Genomic DNA, 15,666 nt, shown 5'->3' with positions numbered 1-15,666 from the left:
TCATCAGTCACCTGAGAACTCATTTTTAATGTGGAAGCAAGTCATCCTCGGTTCCGAGGGACTGCCTAAGAAGAGGAGGAAGAAGATTTATATAGAACCTTTCGTGACCTCAGGATGGTCCAAAGTGCTTTACAGCCAATGAAATACTTTTTGAAGTGTAGTTACTGCTGTAATGTAGGAAACGCGGCAGCCAATTTTCTTATAGCAAGGTCCCACAAACAGCAATACAATAATGACCAGATAATCTATTTTTAGTGATGTTGGTTGAGGGATAAATATTGGCCAGGACACTGTGGAGAACTCCCCTGCTGTTCTTCGAAAGAATGGCCATGGGATCTTTTACGTCCACCCGAGAGAGCAGACGGGGCCTCGGTTTAACATCTCATCCGAAAGACGGCACCACCGCCAGTGCGGCACTCCCTCAGCACTGCACTGGGAGCGTCAGCCTGGATTGTGTGCTCAAATCTCTGGAGTGGACCTTGAAACCACCAGCACATGACCCAGAGACAACAGTGTTACCAACTGAGCCAAGGCTGTCACTTTGTTGGGTTCATTAACCCTTGAATGGTGGTGCCTACTTATATCACCTTTCAGAATGCACATTCTGCTTTTCACACCCTACATTAACCATCCGGCGGCACTATTCAAAGAATAGCAGGGGAATTCTCCTGCTGTCCTGGATGACGTTCCGCCCTCAACTGGTCATTCACCTCATTGCTGATTGTAGGTTCTTGCTGTACACAAGACAGCCAGCCTATTTGTTTTGATAACACCACTCACTGCGTTTCCAATCAATCCATTGCCTGTCTAGTACTTTGAGATATATCTGAGCAATGCGATAATGTGCTTATATAAATGCAAAGCTTTCTTTTCCCTTTTTAATACCCAGGATTAAAATCTTTGCAATGGGCTATTAAAAAGCTGCCTTAACTGCCTCTCTTTCTCCTTCCACCTGTCATTCGTGCACACGCACATATGCACATGCACACACACGCACACACACATGCACACGCATGCACACACACACACACTTCACATGCACCGCACACACACGTACAAACACACACGCCCATGCACACACACGCGCACACATGCACGCACATACACACATGCGTGCACACATACACACGCACACACAGACACGCACACACACGCACACACAGACACACACGCACACACACATGCACACGCACACACACCGCACACGCACACTTTCTACCAGGATTCATGGTATAATGATCAGGAGCAGGAATTCCAGCTAATTGTTCTCTTCTTTAACCCAAGGCTTTTGAGGCTAATTCTAACACTCCAGCGATCGCTCTGGCAGAGACCAGCTAACTTCGAAATGAAATCTCGGGATTCTGCTGGTCAATATGGCCCAATTCCATACCAGGCAGTACAGCGGAGCTGTCGTGAAGTCCATATGGATACATGGTTAACCCAAACAGCCTTTGAATGTCTGGAACCTGGTGCAGAGAGAATTTTAAAAATTGAAAAAAATTCATCTATTTCATAGCTAACTCTCAGCAAGTCCTGTTCATCCATCACCCCCTGTGCTCGCTGACCTACACTGGCTCCCAGTCTGGCAAAGCTTCGATTTTAAAATTCTCATCCTTGTTTTCAAATCACTCCATGGCCTCGCCCCTCCCTATCTCTGAAGCCTGCTCCAGCCACAGTTCCCCCCCCTGCCCACCCTGCCGAGACATCTGCACTTCTCCAATCCTGGCCTCTTGAGCATCACCGATTTTAATCGCTCCATCATTGGTGGCTGTACTTTCTGTTGCCGAGGCCATAAGCTCTTGAATTCCCTCCCTATACCTCTCTGCTTCTCTACCTCGCTCTCCTCCTTTAAGACGCCCCATCAAACCTACCTCTTTGACCGAGCTTTCTGTCAACTGTCCTAATATCTCCTTATGTGGCTCGGTGCCAAATTTTGTTTGATTACACTCCTTGTTGAAGTGCCTTGAGACATTTTTACTACATTAAAAGGGGCAATATGCAAGTTGTTGTTCTTATCAATGATAGTAGCCTATCCATCCAGATATGCCATTACCATTCGACAGGTTCTATTAGGGGCGTAAACGATAGTGGTCTTCACAGACACATATATTTCAACTGACACCCCAATAGAAGGGCTAAGGCCTATGGAGCAGGGCACTACCAATATTGAAGAGTAGAGGAGCAGATGAGGTCCATCAGAATTTAAGGATTGGGTCACATAGACTGAAGATTGTAGGATGAAGGCAACACTAAGGGAGAGAAGGATTTCCACAACTTGGAGGCCCTGGAAAGAATGGGTTAGAATAGAATCTGAAGCAATTTTCAACTTCTGCCAGTGGACAATGGGAGGGTGGGTGTGGGCACCAGCCTGATGTAATTTTCAGGTGGGTCTGTAAATGGGTGCACACTTGCATTGGGCGGGAGGTTGATTAAATATTCAAATAGGGATCCTACGCCATTTGACACGAATCAGTCATTCATGAAAGAAAGACTTATGAAATAATACTAAGCGGCCTACGGGTGGCGCTGTCCAGGGAGAGTATAAATACTCGGGCACTGGCCCAGCTTGCGCAGGACATTCTTAACAGGAACTAGTGAAGGACACAACCAGACCTCCATGTTGTAAAACAGTTGATTAAAGCTTTGTTTAATGCTTAGACCAAGTGCCTAGTAGTTTTCTTACATCACCATTGAAGTACAAATGAGCAGAACATGCACCAGAATTGCTGATTTTCGGCCCTCCCAAAATCGATTCTGTTTACCATTTAAATGAGGCCCAAACCAGCGCTGGATTCAAGCGGACGATGTCGCCGCTTTGCCAACTTTGGGCATTGGCTTTAAATTGCTGCCAATGAGTTTTCATTTCAACATGAAGATGAGGATCTCTCCCCACGGAAGACTCTCTCGCCTCTAAGTCAGAAGGTGTGGGTTCAAGTCCCACTCCAGAGACTTAAGCACAGAACTCTAGCCTGACACTCCCAGTGCAGTGCTGAGGGAGCGCTGCATTGTCGGAGGTGCCGTCGTTCAGGTGAGGTGTTAAACCGAGGCCCCGTCTGCTCTCTCGAGGAAGGGCAGGGGAGTTCTCCCCGGTGTCCTGGCCAATATTTAGCCCTCACCAACATCACTATAAACAGGTTATCTGGCCATTTATCTCATTACTCTTTGTGGAACCTTGCTTTATGCAAATTGGCTGCCACGTTTCCTACATTACAAAAGTAACTACACTTCAAAACCACTTTGTTGGCAGTAAAGCGCTTTGGGAAGTTGTGAAAGGCGCTATAGGAATGCAAGTCTTACTTTTACGCTGCAGCTAAGACTGAAATCCAGCCCAATCTTCTGGTCAGGAGTCCAATGTCCTTCCTCCACCTTGTTGTCCCAATATCCAATTGTGTTTATCCGCCTAATCAGTGTTACATTGAGGAGAAAGTCTCGCCAGTGCTTCTCACAGGCAGAGGACACCTCGAGAAGCACAATGAGTGACTGGCATTGCTTCTCGAATGTGAATGACCTATAACTCAAGCAGCAGTGGGGTGTAAGTGAATTATGACAGTCTTTAGTATTAATGAAAGAACACCAATAACACTGTTATCAATAAGATAGTCTATTTATTTTCCGGGAGATTACAATCCCTTGAGCCTCATTAACTGAAGACAGCTGGGAACTGTCAAGTGATAAATCGAATGTGCAGATTATTGTTCTAATTGTTCACTTGTGGGAATTATCATCCCACTGGACAGTGGCGATCTCTTACTCCATCAAATAAAATGTATTGCATACCCATACTAGACTGGAGTGCTGATTTAGCAGCCAGTGCACAGCAAGCCTCGCACATACAATCCCACAGTGTTAAAACACAGTTTCATTTCCACGAGTGCAAGGCTTTTCTGTTTGTTTGCTCACAGAGGTCGTACTGGGGTCACAGTTGAATTAAATTTGAAGGGTATTATTTATCGCGCTTGTCTTTACGGCGGTGAGAAATTAAACGCTGCCAAGTGCGCCAGAGCCACTTGGCACATGGCCCATTTCTGTGTAACCTCTACGTAACTCTGCGTAGAAACCTTTGCAGGAATACTGTCTGCAAGGCTTCAGTGGAACCCGACTCTTAAAGTCAAACCTCGTTCCTCCCTGTCTCTGTGACCTCCTCCGACCCTACGAGATCTCTGCGCTCCTCTAATCCTGGCCTCTTGTACATAAATAAACATAGAATAAACGGGTCTTTTTCCGAGTGGCAGGCAGTGATTAGTGGGGTACCGCAGGGATCGGTGCTAGGACCCCAGCTATTCACAATATATATTAATGATCTAGACGAGGGAACTATTGTAATATCTCCAAGTTTGCAGACGACACAAAGCTGGGTGGACGTGTGTGCTGTGAGGAGGATGCAGAGAAACTCCAGTATGATTTGGACAGGTTGGGTGATTGGGCAGATGCATGGCAGATGCAGTATAATGTGGATAAATGCGAGGTTATCCACTTTGGTGGCAAAAATAGGAAGACCGATTTTTATCTGAACGGCAATAGATTGGGAAAAGGGGAAGTGCAACAAGACCTGGGTGTCCTTGTGCACCAGTCGCTGAAGGTAAGCATGCAGGTGCAGCAGGTGGTTAAGAAGGCAAATGGTATGTTAGCCTTCATAGCGAGAGGATTCGAGTACAGGAGCAAGGATGTCTTGCTGCAGTTGTACAGGGCCTTGGTGAGATCACACCTTGAGTATTGTGTACAGTTTTGGTCGCCTTATCTGAGGAAGGATGTTCGTGCCATGGAGAGAGTGCAGCGAAGATTCACCAGACTGATACCTGGGATGGCAGGAATGACGTATGAAGAGAGATTGGGTCGATTAGGCTTTTATTCGCTAGAGTTTAGAAGAATGAGAGGGGATCTCATTGAAAAGTATAAAATTCTAACAGGACTAGAAAGACTAGGTGCAGGAAGGATGTTCCCGATTGCGGGCGAGTCCCAAACCAGGGGTCACAGTCTAAGGAAAAGGGGCAAGCCATTTAGGACTGAGATGAGGAGGAATTTCTTCACCCAGAGAGTGGTGAACCTGTGCAATTCCCTGCCACACAGGGCAGTGGAGGCCAATTCATTAAATATATTCAAGAAGAAGTTAGATATATTTCTTGAGTGTAAAGGGGTCAAGGGATATGGGGAGAAAGCAGGAACAGGGTACTGAATTTGGATGATCAGCCATGACCTCATCAAATGGCGGAGTGGGCTCGAGGAGCCGAATGGCCTACTCCTGCTCCTATCTTCTATCCCCAATTTTAATTGCTTCACCATTGGCAGCCGTGCCTTCGGCTACCTAATATCTCCTTATGTGGCTCGGTGTCAGATTTTGTTTGATAAACGCTCCTGTGAAGCGCCTCGGGATTTTTTACTGTGTTAAAGGAGCTATATAAATGCAAGTTGTTGTTGTTGTTGTGCGAGTGCCTGGCACTCGTCTCCACGGTGATTCTACTGTGTGTGATGAATGAGCTCTTAGTCCCGACCTTGCGTGCCGTCTAAGTTCTAGCTCAGTGGCAGGAGCATGCCAGGCCGCTAGCTGCTGTGGGTGCCCTGGGAGCCACCTGGGCATGAGGTGGCCCGCTCCTCTTGACAGCTGAGGCCTGACCAGCGGCCCAGTGCAGACTTCACCACTTCCCCACACAGTCAGGGCTGCCCGGGCCTGCGTGCCTTCCGCCAAGTGTCTGGGAATTGGAGGGGGCACCAGTGGAGAATCTCCCCTTATGTTCCCAGCGAATAAATTATCAGCTATTTCTGCAACACCAGTGATGTTCACATGCCAGCTTAACCCCCCTTTTTTTTTTACATATGCAAATATCGCTTCACACCATTTTAACATGTGCAGGTTAAGTACGGTGTGCTTTTTTTTTCAGCCACCCCCTTACAAGTGCTATAATTCTTGACGTGCTCCTTTTCTGGCTAAATTGATTTACGCTGGCAGGGGTGCGACACTCCAGCTCACAACTTCGCTCGCTGCAGTAATGAATTATTCCATTTGTTTGCAACACATTCCTGCCTTTCTCACCGATCAAGATGCGGCTGCCTTTCTTCTGCAAACTTGATTGGCCGCGGCGCAAAATTAATCTCCTTGAGAATACCGAGGTGCTCTTTATGCATGCCATCCCAGCTGATAGATTTTTCTTAAAGCTTGACGTCGCCCTGTTTGTCCACACAGACAATGCTCTGGTTAACGAATGCCATTTGGATTTCCTCTCTGACATTGGCACAAAAACATGAAGACGTGTTGCTGGAAAACTAATTTGGACGCGACCAGACTAATTAGTCGACATAGAGGCAGTGAGCTGGAGATGTGCATTGAAGAAACCTGATTTCCCACACATTCCGGTGTCTTGCAACATATCGACTCCCATTCAAAGCACGGAAAGGTAGCCAGCTTTCCTTTGGTGTTTCTGGCTGTCTATGCATCTATCCATTAACTGACATGGAGAGAATCTCGCCTCCCTCATTAGGAATTCCTCAGATTCCTGAAGCAAAAATAAAGAAGTTTCATTAAAAAAATTCAGGACATCCAGCTCCACCATTTTTAAGGGAATTGAGTGGGAGTCCGTTTGTTTCAGGATAGAGAGCGGGACGAGCAAGTGGGAGGAAGCATTTAGAACTCAGGATCAGCACGAAAGGCAGTCTGTGGTGAGGGGTAAAAAAGTACGAATCGCATTTCTATCACGCCTTTTCACGACCTCAGGAAGTCCCAAAGCACTTTAGAGCCAATGAAGTACTTTTTGAAGTGTAGTCACTGTTGTGATGTGGGAAACGCGGCAGCCAGTTTGCGCACAGCAAGCTCCCACAAACAGCAATGTGATAACGACCAGATCATCTGCTTTAGTGATGTTGGTTGGTGCGTTGAGCCATATGGGCAGTGCCTGTTTGGCACGAAAGTCATGTGGTAGCATCAAGGATTTTATTCCTCGGCATGTGCAGCAATCCACATGAACTGCACAAAGATGTCGGGGGTGAAGCTGGTCTCGGCCAATAGTGAGTCAGCGGCCCGTTTTACATTGAAGTCAGTGGAAATGAAAATCGGGCACGGTGTAAAAATGGCCCGCGACTTGCTAGCGCCCATTTATACGTTACCTCTGAAGTCCAATTTCACCCCTTCCTGCCATCTTTGTAAAAAATATCACTCGATCCTCCATCAAACCGTGAACCATCTCGCTCCCTACATTGCCCCGGTCGACACTCGTAAACCCAACCACGATGGCAGCAGTCAGGGCTTGGGTGGCTTCAAACTGAGACTGCATATATATAGGATTTTTTTTTCTTTATTATTCGTTCATGGTATGTGGGCGTCGCCAGCAAGACCAGCATTTATTGCCCATCCCTAATTGCCCTCGAGAAGGTGGTGGTGAGCCGCCATTTCAGAGGGGCAGTTAAGAGTCAACCACATTGCTGTGGGTCTGGAGTCACATATCGGCCAGACCGGGTAAGGGCGGCAGATTTCCTTCCCTAAAAGGACATTAGCGAACCAGATATGTTTTTACAACAATCCGGTAGTTTCATGGTCATCATTACTGATACTAGTTTTTTAATTCCAGATTACATAGGATGTATGGCACAGAAACAGGCCATTCGGCCCAACTAGCCCTTGCCTGCATTTATGCTCCACTCCAGCCTCCTCCCGTCTTTCCTCATCTAAATCTATCAGCATAACCCTCTATTCCCTTCTCCCTCGTGTGCTTATCTAGCCTCCCCTTCAATGCACCTATACTACTACATGACAGAGGTTGTGTGGTATCATGCAGAGACTGCACGAGAGTGGTCTAAGCTTCCACTGCAGCTCTAAGACATTGGTTCGCTTCTATCTGTGCTGCAACGGAAGCTGCGACATCACCCATCATGCGCACCATCGCGTCTGGGTCGACACGGTCTCCTTGGGAGTGTACCATCATTTCCATCATCTCTCTCCCAGCTGTAGGGGGTGGCGTGTGGTGGTGTTTGGCGCGTACGCCCAGTCAGTTATGCCTCTGACTGTTTTATGAGCGGTTCGAATCGCTCCCACGCCCCTGGGTTCTAGACACCGGACTTAGGTACAGGCGGCGATACAGAAAAGAATCGAGTAGACAGGTGGTTTGGATGTAAGCAAAACTCAAGATTTTATTAAACAGAATAAATAATACAGTCTTATGAGAAGTTACTAGTGTAAAATTACAGGCAAATGCAAATAACTATACTTATACAGGGAATGGGGAACACACAGCACATCGAGGGAAAACAAGTACCTTAACAAATCCCCTTATCCTTATCCCACCCCCTATACCTAACTAGATTAAGCTATGAGGGGCCAGAATTTATGCTCACCAATCAAAAGATCTGCTGAACTCAAAACAGCGGTGGGGTTCGGGGTTCGCTCTTTGTGCTCTCTGGAGCCTGCCGTCATCACGTGGTCTCCGGGTGCTGCAAGGGCGTTGTCCAGGTACGAGTACCCCAAAGTTAAAGTCTCTGCTTGGGTGCTTTGCCTTGCAGGGACGATGGTTCCTCTTCCTTGGCCGACAGTTTGAGTTTATATAAAGATAGTCGCAGGTTGGCTAAGACTGAAGGCCCGATCATTCGAAGCTTGTCTTCAATCGTCTTCTTAATTCGTCTCCTCAATTCATCTCCTCAATTTGTCTTGCCTCCTCGCCTCATCGAGTCCCGCCTCGTCTGGCCTGGATTGTCCGTGTCCGCCCGATGCAGTGCCTGGGCGGTTCCAGATGGAGTGGGGAAAGGCTCGGGCAGAGGCCAGGGGGTAAGCACGGGACGGGGGAAGAGCAGCAGCCATGAGGGCGAGGAGCAAGGAGAGGCCAGAGAGAAGAGAGAGATTGCTACCCGGGGCCTTCAATTATACTCCTACGGATGGCCCGTATCTGCGCGCCAAATCAGGTTAGTTCTTTGTCTTAATCCTGGCGGGCTATTTTAAATAATGGTAGCAATCTATACTAACTGTTTTTAGGTGGCCGGTAATCACATCTACTGGCCTGATAATTGACTTATTTTGTTATTAATACACCTTGATGGGCCTGTCCAGCCTCGATGGCTTCCTTAATCTGTTCCCGATTATTTATGCAAACTGCTTGATGGCCTTAACTATAGGCCTAACTGGTTTCGATTTGTCTCCAATTTGATCTAATACATAATTCAAAGTCCTGTCTGGTTTTCAAAATGCAAAGTCTCTCTTCACAGAAACTGCAGCTTTGGTTTCGATTTCTCCACAAGCTGCCTGCATCGCAGAGTCCAAGTTTGAAAATCTCACAGGCTTTCTGCCACGAGGCGCGGACGCCATCTTGGGTACCCTTTTTGATTTATAATGCCCACGCAGGGTCCCTTTTATTAATAATAACCTTTGGGGAAATGTAGAAATTTTGCAAACCTTACACAGCGTGCAAACCATTTGCCTTTCAGCCGCATGGAACAAGGGCCAGTTTTCCCCTAGTACACGTCTCCATTAGGTGGGGTGGGGGGTCTCGCCTGCCAGCTGAACGAATCAGAAGGTTGAGGGCACATCGATGTCTGTGGGTGGATATTCGAGGGCAATGAGCGGAAAATCGTAGGGCTTTCCCGTTATGAACGTTTGGCTACCGAGGTGCTATGTGACTGGGATGCCCACTCACAGGATCAGGGGGTAGAGCTTCCGCTTGTTTTGCACCGATATTCCAGAGCAATCAGCCGAACCAGCGCAAAAGACCAGGGAATTTAAAGCACAGGTGAGTTTTCCACCATCGTTACCCTGGTTCAAGATCCAATCCGCCCGAATCAGGCCCCGCCCACAAAACTGGCCACGCCCCCAGGTTGACATTGCGAGATTCCGCCAATTATGCAGGCTCTTCAAATTGCGCTCATTTTCTTAGGCGCACAGACACTAGTTGGCACGTTTTAAAAGTTGCTTCATAACAAAACATAATGGCCTAGAAATTCAGTGCCCTTAGCGCCGATTTTGCGGCGCTAGAGGGCCTAGCGCTGCAATTGGCGCCGGCGCCGAAATTGCCTGGGGCCCTTCCGCCGCGGTAGACCGGTAGCGCTGCGCCGGCACCGATGACGTCATCGGTGTGCGCAGCGTCCCGGTTGCCATGCCGACGGGCCCCAGCGCCGAAATTCAGTTGCGTCCGCCTCGCCCGTGGCAGCCGCAACTAAGACTCTGGCAACAGAGTCTTACATGACTTTGCGCCGGCGCATTAAAGGCCCCGCGGCGGCCGGCCGCTTTCCCGCCGGCCGCCTGGCCGCAGCTCCCTCCCCGGACTTCCCCCCCCCCCCCCCCCCCGGAACAGAAGCAAGCCCGGCACTTGTCCGAGGTGCCGGGCTCATTTTTAAAAAGATTTTCGCGGGCTGCGGCCGGGTGCAGGCAGCTCCTCCTTAAGGGAAGGAGGAGGCCTGCACTTCCCGAACCTGCCGCACCGCAGCGGGCGCCGCAGCGCCGGAATAGCGCCGATATTCAGCGCGTAGCGCCAGTTTTCAGGCGCAAACAGCTCTCAGCAGCGCCGGCAGCCGTTTGGGCGCAGAACTATTGAATTTTGGGCCCGACCAGCGCGACTTAGCTCCGGCACTAACTTCCGGCGCTAAAGCCCTGGCTGCGCCAAAACTCAATTTCTAGGCCATAGAATTTACGAAGAAAGTGACTGGTGTAAATTGGGTTACTCACGGGTGGAGGTTTGGATACTCTTATTAAAAATGCTTATTTTTTGTGATAAACCCATTTTCAGCTGTATTAATAAAACTGCACCAGCTTTGCGCTCTGAAATACATCAAGCAGTACTTTTTAAATGGAAGGACAGCAAAAATAAGAAACGATTACTTTCTATTACGCAGCCCGAGTGCAATGGCTCATGGAAGATTTCACGTTTGTGATTAGGCAACTGAATTTCAGCAGAATCTTGAACTGTGACCTAACCAGCCCAATTTCGATTGCACTTTGGGTGCAAGTTCCCGATTGCGCCCAAAGCAGAAACTCTTCCCCCCAGCTCTTTAATTCTTCTTTAGGGCTGGACTCAGGGCCAGTTTGTGCTGAATAGGAATATAAGTAAACAGAATATACAGATGGGCAACACCCATTTCTTTGCATAGACCATGTTACGAGCTGCACAATCTCTTCATTCACTGCTCCCTGACCCCCAAAGGAGATGAAACAAAACTCCCAAATACAAAATGGGAGACCAAACGCAGATTGGGCGACCGCTTTGCGGAACACCTCCGTTCAGTCCGTAAGGGTGACCCCGAGCTTCCGGTCGCCTGTCAGTTTAATTCACTGCCCCATTCCCACTCAGACCTCACCGTACTCGGGCTCTTACACTGTTCCACGGAAGCTCAGCGTAAGCTCGAGGAACAGCACCTCATCTTCCGATTAGGCACTTTACAGCCTTCCGGACTCAATATCGAGTTCAACAATTTCAGATCATAACCTCGGCCCCTATTACATTTTTATATATATTTTTTATCCACACCTTTGTTTTGTGCCCTTCCCCCATTTTCTCTCTCCCACATGGCAGCTGTCTCTCATTCTGCCAGCGCATTTCACACCTAATCTAGAGCCATCTTTTGTCTCCACTAGTCCTATCACCATCTCGTCTGGTTTTGAATACCTCTTAATGTCTCTTCACTTCTCTTTTGTTCTCTCATCCCCATTTCCCAGCCCCCAAACTGGCCTTTTAATCTGTTTCGTTTCCTGTGTTTTTTCAGTCCTGATGAAGGGTTTCGACCTGAAACGTCGACTCTATTTTTCTCTCCACGGATGTTGCCTGGCCTTCTGAGTTTTTCCAGCATTTTCTGTTGTTATTTCCCAAATACATCATCCGTCCATCAAGCCCCACTGGGCATTTGATCATTTCTTCATCCCACACACCCACTAAAACCGAGATGCCAGTAAAATAATGAGCCACAGAAACCCCAAAAGGTAATGGGAACACGTAGAATGAGAGAGGAATGTTTTCAACAAAGGGGAGATTGATCCAACATGGTTTCAGGAGACTTCTTTCTTAAAGGGGCAGTGTCGTAGTGTCAGGGAGTTTGAAGCCAGCTCAATTCTTGCTGTGGAATCTCCATGCAGGTTTGCCAAAAAAAAGTTCAGGCTCCAAGAAGCAGATCGTGTGAAAATTTTCCTGCAAGGTTTTCTCAGTTTTGTATTAAAATAGAAAAAATCATTCTTTGTTCGAGTTGTAACCGGCAAGAAGTTCACGTTGCCGCATTAACAAATTAATCACTGCTTCCAGGTCAACAATGGCCCTTTAAAGATGAAGCATAACTGAGTTACTGCAACTTGTGGGTTGTTGTTTTAAGGAGGGGGCTCTCATGATGTGGGTGACACTGGTGAGGTCGCCTTTATTGCCCAACCCTGGTTGCCCTGAGAAGGTGGTGGTGGTGCCAGCTGTGGCTCAGTGGGTGGCACTCTCACCTCTGAGTCACAAGGTTGTGGGTTCAAATCCCACTCCAGGGACTTGAGCACAATAATCTAGGATGACACTCCAGTGCAGTCGTGAGGGAGTGCTGCACCGCCAGAGGTGCCGTCTTTCAGATGAGACATTAAACCGAGGCCCCGCCTGCCCTCTCAGGTAAACATGAAATATGCCTATTTGCACTATTTCGAAGAAGAGCAGGGGAGTTATCCTCAGTATCCTGTGTCAATACTTATCCCTCGATCAATACCTAAACAGATTATCTGGTCATTATCACATTGGTGTTTGTGGGAGCATACTGTGCATAAATTGGCTGCCGTGTTTCTTACATTACAACAGGGACTACACTTCAAAAAGTACTTCATTGGCTGTAAAGTGCTTTAGGACGTCCGGTGGTCGTGAAAGGCGCTATGGAAATGTATCTCTTTCTTTTTTCCTTGAACCATTGCAGTCCATGTAGTGATGGCACTCCCACAATGATGCTTGGTTTGGAGTTCCAGGATTCAGACCCAGCAATGTTGAAGGAACAACAATACATGTCCAAGAGAGGATGGCGCATGACCTGGAGGGGAACTAGGAGGTGATGGTGTTTCCATTGGCAAACTGCTCTTGTGCTTATAGAATTATAGAGTCATAATGGCACAGGAGGAGGCCATTCGGCCCACCGAGTCCGTGCCGGCTCCCTGTAGAGCAATCCAATCAGTCCAATTCCCCCGCTCTATCCCCGTAACCCTGAAAGTTTATTTCCCTCAAGTGCCTATCCAGTCTCCCCTTGAAAACATTGAGTGTCTCCGCTTCCACCATTTCCATCGGCAGCGAGTTCCAGGTCCTCACCGCTTGCTACGTAAAATAGTTTTTCCTCGGTGGTCGGGTTCGCTGGGGTGGGGGGAGCAGCTGTCGAAGTACCTGGTGAGTTAGTGCAGTGCAAGCTGCAGATAGCACAGACTGCAGCCCACAGTACGCCAGTGGTGAGTGCGCCAGTGGGGTTAGGATGTGGAGCCCAGTGGCGGGGGCACTAACCAACACTTTCAGGGGAGGATTGGGGGGGGGGTGCGGAAGCGAGAGGGGAAAAAAAAAACCCTGACAGATTTCATAAAGAGTACAGTCAGAGCAGGATCACAAGGTTCCCTGCAGAAACCTTAATGCATCGCTGTGAAAAATCTTTTTGAGAAATAGCTCAAAAAATTGCCAAAACCCAAGGGACTTGCCGACTGCATACAAAAATGAAAGATGATGGCTTGTTAAAAATCATTTCCCTAGAAACCCCACGGCCAGCGATGGGAAATAAATGTGACAACTGCACCGCACAACACAAGATGATTTCAAAAGGGAAAAAAAGAGGCCAATCAATTGATATTCAATGATATGGTTTATCGAATCACGAGTCAACAAAAGCTACATCACACTACAGCAACAGCTACAATCCTGGTTTTAAAAGCCGAGAATCAATAATTCTCATGATTAAGTTTGGGGCAAACAACTGGATTTGTGGTTCTAATATTTAGCACTGGTTGTCTTTGAAGGGCCGAGCGGTAATGCAATTTGTAAATGAAAGATTCTGATAATAAAAGTAGTCCTTTTTTTTACGTGCCTGTTAAGATGAGGCGCTTGACTGAAGGAAACAAGAAACAAAGATTTGCATTTCTATAGCGTCTTTCTCATCCTCAGGACATCCTAAAGCGCTTTACAGCCAATGAAGTACTTTTTCTAGTGGAGTCACTGTCCTAATTTAGGGAACGCGGCAGCCAATTTGTGCACAGCAAGCTCCCACAAACAGCCATGTGATAATGACCAGATTATTTGTTTCTAGGTGTTGGTTGAGGGATTAATGTTGGCCCAGGACACTGAAACTGAAAGATTAAAGTGCCTTACAGCCAATGAAGTACTTTTTGACGTAATAAAACTCACTACGCACTTGGTTTGAGTATAAAGCAAGGCTTTAATCAACTTGTTTCAGAACATGGAGTTCTAGTTGCACTTCACTAGTTCCTTGTCTTACAAAATGTCCCTGGCAAGCTGGGTCCGACGCCCGAGTATTTATACTCCTTGGACAGCGCCACCAGCTGGCAGTCTAGCATTATTTCATGAGTAGTTTCTTGATGAATGATGAGATTTATAACACTTTTGAAGTGTTGTCACTGAGGAAATCTCTGCCTCTCTCCAAAGCTTATTTTCTTCCCCCCCCCTCATTCCTATGCAATATTGTGGACTGATACAGGACATCATAGAATTGCTGCGATGCAACATTGTCTTTGATGGGTGAATTTTAGGTTTGGGCGGTTAACGTGCTTGTTCTACATTCCTCTCTGTGTAGGCCTGCCTTAGATTAATGCATATAGGATTATAACCTGACTTCATTTGTACCTAAAGTTGGCCAATATACCCCAATGTGCCCTGCAGTGGTCAAATATGGGCCTGAGCCCACTGTTCTGGAGTAGGAGAGTTCCCGATCATAGTTTTGCTGGGCAGGATAACTGCCAAGCAGGGATCAAACAGAAGATTCCAGTCTTCCATCCCTTTTACAATCTACAAGCTTTTAAAACCCCAAAATTTGTATCATCTAACAATTAGTTTTTGATTCATCTCGCCTCCTATCCTACTTTATGTCAACCTTGGTTGTATCTATGCTATAGACTTTGGCCTTTTCACCTATGTTTTTAAGTTTTAAAAGGGGAGGTACCCATCGTAACTCACTCCAGTCTCTCAAAGCTGTTAAGGAGCTGCATGAGCATTTTAACTGTTACCCATCACCATCTCCTTTTGCCAAGCACCATCAGCCCATTTGTCATTTAATCTCTCCTGCCTTCCACCCTATCAGAGACCTTCCCTTTTGTTCTTTCGTCCTCCCCCCCGCCCTTTCCCTGCCTCTCCACAGATGCTGCCTGACCTGCTGAGCGTTTCCAGCACTTTCTGTTTTTATTAACTTATTTTGCCCTCTTCGGTGGAGAACAGCAGATAACCTGGGAGAACGGAAGTGGAGGTCACATGTTCGGGAGGTGTTGTCGAAGAAGACTTGACAAGTTGTTGCAGGGCATCCTGTAGAAAGAGGCAAAGGCTGCAGTGTGTACTAGCATCACACTACTGCTCCTCTGAGCTGTCTTCTGTTCTCCCCGATCCTTCGAGATTTTGCTACTCCCTCCATCCTCACAGTGTTCAAATGGAAACTTACTGCACCATTTCATAACTTTCAAAACTCAAGACTGTGGAATCCTGACCTTATTAATATTACCATCATCTTAACTCAAAATATATTCATCACGAAAACCTGTAAGAAAGGGCTGTCTTT

The sequence above is a fragment of the Somniosus microcephalus genome, chromosome 6 (genome assembly GCF_052327205.1).
Source record: "Somniosus microcephalus isolate GS21.2 chromosome 6, FLI_Smic_1.0, whole genome shotgun sequence".
NCBI lineage: Eukaryota > Metazoa > Chordata > Chondrichthyes > Squaliformes > Somniosidae > Somniosus > Somniosus microcephalus.
This window is presented reverse-complemented; position numbering follows the sequence as displayed.